Below are 5,587 nucleotides of genomic sequence, written 5' to 3'. Positions count from 1 at the left end.
TGTTTATGGCAGCATTACTGACAATAGCCAAGATATGGAAGCAACCTAAATATCCATTGATACATGAGTGGATAAAGGAGTGGGGTGTGTGTGTGTGTGTGTGTGTGTGTGTGTGTGCGTGTGCGTGTGCATGATGGAATATTATTCAGCCACAAAAAAGAATGAAATCTTGGCATTTGCCATGACATGTCTAGAGTATAATGTTAAATGAAATAAGTCAGTCAGAGAAAGACAAACCCCATATGATTTCACTCATATGTGGAATTTAAGGAAGAAAACAAATGAGCAAAGAAAAAAAAGAGACAAACCAAGAAACAGACTCCACAATAGAGAACAAACTGGACGTTACCAGAGGGGAGGCGGGTGGAGGGATAGGTGAAGGGGATTAAGAGTACATTCATCACGATGAGCCCTGAAAAATGTATAGAATTGTTGAATCATTATATTGTATGCCTAAAACTGACATAACACTGCGTGATAACTACACCTAAATTTTTTTAAAGTAAAACAAAAGTCTCCAATGGCTTCTCATCATCTATGCGGGTCAGCAAACTATGACCTGTGAGCTAAGTCCAGCCTGCAAGTTAAGAATGGTTTTTGCAGGGCGCCTGGGTGGCTCAGTTGGTTGAGCCTCTGACTTGGGCTCAGGTCACGATCTCGCGATTCGTGGGTTCGAGCCCCACGTCAGGCTCTGTGCTGACAATTCAGAGCCTGGAACCTGCTTCGAATCTGTGTCTCCCTCTCTCTCTGTCCCTCCCCCACTCACACTCTGTCTCTCTGTTTCTCAAAAAGAAAACGTTAAAAAAAAAATTTAAAGAATTCAAAAAATTTTAAAAAGAATGGTTATTGCATAGTTAAGGACCGTACAAAAACAAAAAAAAAGGTATATGTGCATACAGAGATATATGTTGCCTGCAAAACCTAAAGCATCTAGTATGTGGTTCTTTACAGAAAGTCTGTCAATGCTTCTAATCCTGGTAAAAAAAAAAAATCGACACACGTACAAGATCTCTCATGATCTTGTCCCGTCTGTTTTTCAACTTCCTTGCCCACTTTGGTCTTTGCTCTTTTTTTTCTTTTTTATTTTTTTTTTATCATTTATTTATTTTTGAGACAGAGAGAGACAGAGCATGAACGGGGGAGGGACAGAGATAGAGGGAGACACAGAATCGGAAGCAGGCTCCAGGCTCTGACACGGGGCTCGAACTCACGGACCGTGAGATCATGACCCAAGCGAAGTCGGACGCTCAACCGACTGAGCCACCCAGGCGCCCTGGGTCTTTGCTCTTTACGCTCCACAGCTACAGAGCCACACATGGACCCTGCAAATGCCGAGTGTTTCCACTGTGTTCTGTCTCCCTTGTCCTGAGATGCCAGCTCCTGGCCAACAGTAACACATCTGTCTCAGTTCGTTCATGGCCCCGCGCACTGCATGAGACTGGTCGTTTATTTACCCAGGAGCGTGGCTTCTCGAACCCGGTCCCCTTGCCCACCCTTCTCGACAGCAGTTTGTAACTGGGAGCTCCTTGAGGGCAGGCCGTGTCTTCTCATCTCTGCAGCCCACCCCCCTCCCCCACTGCCCTGCTGGAGGCCTGGCCTGTGTCCACGCGCTGCAGGTATTTCCTGGGCTTCATCGGCTGCACTTGTTACTGAACATGAGCTCATCTCACCCACAGCAACCTCAGTTTCCTCATTTCTGAAAGGAGAAGTTTGAGCCCGATGATTTGGAAGTCCTTGTAGCTCTGAACTGATGTTACGCTCTGAGAACTCGACCCTAATGTTTATTTATTTTTGAGACAGAGAGAGACGGAGCATGAACGGGGGAGGGGCAGAGAGAGAGGGAGACACAGAATCGGAAGCAGGCTCCAGGCTCTGAGCTGTCAGCACAGAGCCCGACACGGGGCTCGAACTCACAGACCGTGAGATCGTGACCTGAGCCGAAGTCGGAAGCTCAACCGACTGAGCCACCCAGGCGCCCCAGAAATCGACCTTAAAATGGAATGGAAACCAGGAGACATCTCTTGCCTGGGTGTCCTCAAAGAATTTCGAAAAACAGTGCTGTCTCAGAGCTCAGGATATAGTTTGCTTTGCTTTCTGATGAATCTTGGCCGAGAGCCACTTTCAAGAGGCTTAAAGGCCCAAGAGCACTGATTGTACAGAAGATAGGTGTGGAGGAAAGTAGTCGTGTAACAAAAACCGAGTATGTCTGCCCAACACAGCAAAGCCAAAGACATCAGGTTTGCAGCCAGGAAGAGGCAGCTAAACCGGGACCCTGCATGGCCAGCCTCAAATCGGCCTCCCCGCAGAGGGAGAGAACAAGCCTTCTATGATCATAGGGGTTGAGATGACAAACACAGTAATGAAAAGGGTGGGGAAATGTGGCTAGCCTCGGGGACGGATAGAGCATGTGCATTAAACAAACGTATATGTAACATACATCCCATGTTCATTCTGGGTGGAGACCTCACATCAGAAGGAGGCTAAATTCAGCCCCTGAGTCAGGAGATTATTTTAGGACGAGGAGCAGGAGCTATGGGCGTGCTGTGAGAGCCAATATAAACTGGATGGGGTCTTGGGCTCCTTATCTCTGGTAAGGAATCCAAGGCCTTCCTCGTTAGTTCGTAGGCTGGAACCATTATCAGCTGACCTTGAGTCCGGGCTTCTGCAGAGACAGTGGATTCGTTAAGGGCTCTGAAAAATGACACAATAGCTGACTGGGGAGAAACAGTTCTCTGCAAAACAAGCTTTAAACTTTCTTCTAGTTTCAACCTCCTTAACCCTGGGAGGCACGGTTTCAGCTGTTTCTCCCATGGAGTCTTAAAGGTAAAAGGCGAGTCAGTGTTCCATACTCTTGGCACTGAAAACCAGTTTGGTGATTGTCCTTCAACTTGTTTTTTCCTACCCCTCTTTTACTTTCTCTCATATTAACAGCACAGGCTAGTGACCAAAAGATAAAACCAGACAAGGACCTGCCAGTCGAAAGTCTTGTGAAGGTTTGGTAAGAAAGAGACCAGAACCATGGTTTGATTTCTATAGAATAGAAGCCAATTCTATGTGCAATGTAAAAAATAACAAAAGGCAAATTTTCCCACTCATGACCTCCATCCAGCCCCAAAATCTCTGTTCCCAGATTCCCAGGTATCTTGTCGAAGATAGTCTATATAGGGGCGCCTGGGTGGCTCAGTCGGTTAAGCGTCCGACTTTGACCCAGGTCATGATCTCACGGTTCATGAGTTCAAGCCCCGCATCGGGCTCTGTGCTGACACCTCGGAGCCTGGGACCTGCTTCGGATTCTGTGTCTCCCTCTCTCTCTCTGTCCCTCCCCAGCTCATGCTTGTACTCTGTCTCTGTCAAAAATAAATAAATTTAAAAAAAAAAATTTTTTTTAAAAAGATAGTCTATATCAATTCAAGAGTATAGATTAGATACCTATCCCGCCTTTTTTTAACACAAATGATAGTGTCCCATTCACGCTGTTATGTACCTTGCTCTATGCTTGCCTAAAAGTATATTCTAGTTTGTAAGACTAAATTATATCCTCCCAAAGATGTCCACATGCTAATTTCCAAAACCTACAAGCCTTATTTGGCAAACAGGACTGTGTACGTATGATTGAATAAAGGGCCCTGAGAAGAGATCATTCCGGAATTGCGTGGATTATCCTGGTGGGCCCAGGGCAGGGCGGAGGCAGAGTCTTTAAAGATCATGGAAGGTGATGGAAGGTGCAGGTCAGAAAGTCAAAGATTTGAGATCAAGGAAGGACCTACGAGCCAAGGAACAAGGGTGGCCCTAGAAGCTGAAAAGAAAAAGGATTCTTCCCTGGAAACTCCAGAAGGAATCAACCGTGCCAAAGCCTTGACTCCGGTTCAATGAACCTGATACTAGACTTCCAACCTCTATCTATGTAATATAAGAAAGTTGTTTGTTTTAAGGCACTAAGTTTGTGGCCCTTCGTTACTACCATTAAATAGGAAACGAATACACCTGGGAATTATTCCATACATATGGATCCATGACCATGCTTTCCACTGTGCACACAGTGTTCATGTGTGTGACTGAGCATTTGGGTTCATGAGCGTTTAGGTTGTTTCTGTATTTTACCATCGCGAGTAATGCTGCAAGGAATGTCCCTGTACATAAATATGTGCACATCCATGTGAGAACATTTGCAGGAAAAAGTGAAACCTGCTGCATCAATTTTTTTTTTTTTTTTTAAGTAAGCTTTACAGGGGCGCCTGAGTGGCCCAGTCACTTGAGCGTCCAACTTCAGCTCAGGTCAAGATCTCACAGTTCCGAGAGTTCAAGGCCCGACTCGGGCTCTGTGCTGACAGCTCAGAGCCTGGAGCCTGCTTCCGATTCTGTGTCTCCCTGTCTCTCCCTACCCCTCCCCACTCACACTCAGTCACTCTCTCTCAAAAATAGATAAACATTAAAAAAAAAAAAAAACGTAAGCCCGGTGCCCATCGTGGGGCTTGAACTCACCACCCTGAGGTCAAGAGGTGCATGCTCCAGCAACTGACCCAGCCAGGCACCCCTAAATTTTAATAAATACTGTCAAATTTTCTTAAATTACATTTTATCTATTGTGTGTTCCAATAAAACTTTATTTATGGAAATTAGAATCTCACATCATTTTCACATGTCACAAAAGAGTCTTCTTTTGCTTTTTCTCAATCAGTTAACAATTTTAGTCTCAGATCAGAGGTTGTATAAATCAGGTGATCAACCAGATTTAGTCAACTAGCTATAGTTTGCCAAGCCCTAGTTTAGTCTAAACAAACTAAATGTAAAATAAAGGGTGAATTTGCACTTATTCCCAACTGAAAAGTGTTATTTAAAAAAGACATGTTTTAGACTTATTCAAAATGTTTCTCAATAAAAAATCACACATTATAGGGGCGCCTGGGTGGCTCAGTCAGCTGAGCGTCCGACTTCGGCTCAGGTCATGATCTCACGGTTCGTGAGTTCGAGCCCCACGTCAGGCTCAGTGCTGATGGCTCAGAGCCTGGAGCCTGCTTCAGGTTCTGTATCTCCCTCTCTCTCTCTGCCCCTCTCCTGCTCACACTGTCTCTCTCTCAAGAATAAATAAACATTTGGGGCGCCTGGGTGGCTCAGTCGGTTGGGCAGCCGACTTCGGCTCAGGTCATGATCTCACAGTCCGTGAGTTCGAGCCCCGCGTCGGGCTCGGTGCTGACAGCTCAGAGCCTGGAGCCTGTTTCAGATTCTGTGTCTCCCTCTCTCTGACCCTCCCCCGTTCATGCTCTGTCTCTCTCTGTCTCAAAAATAAATAAACGTTAAGAAAAAAAATTTTTTTTAATAAATAAATAAATAAATAAATAAATAAACAAACATTAAAAAAAAAAAAATCACACATTATATCCAGTCTAACGCAAGTCACTCTGAACAACATTTTTACCAATTAGTTTGAAAAAACTTTCAGTGTGGCAATGTCAGTTGCAAGGTCAGTAATTCCAGACTCTTCTCTGAGTCTATACCAAGTTCAGGAAAATTGTGGTATGTGAGACAATCCTTGAGGTTATTTACATTTATCAACTCCCAAACTTTCTGCCTGTGCTGAACTTTTTTT

General features: G+C 44.8%; 1 non-coding gene across 1 annotated transcript; it reads left to right on the top strand.

Annotated features, from left to right (window-relative positions):
* The first annotated feature begins 606 nt into the window (after positions 1-606).
* Positions 607-691, top strand: TRNAP-UGG. The gene has a single exon. It is a non-coding gene; the product is annotated as a tRNA-Pro (tRNA).
* The last annotated feature ends 4,896 nt before the right edge of the window (positions 692-5,587 follow it).

The sequence above is a fragment of the Lynx canadensis genome, chromosome B4 (assembly GCF_007474595.2).
Source record: "Lynx canadensis isolate LIC74 chromosome B4, mLynCan4.pri.v2, whole genome shotgun sequence".
NCBI lineage: Eukaryota > Metazoa > Chordata > Mammalia > Carnivora > Felidae > Lynx > Lynx canadensis.
Note: the sequence above shows the minus strand (reverse complement) of the source record. Positions and strands in the feature narration are given on the sequence as shown.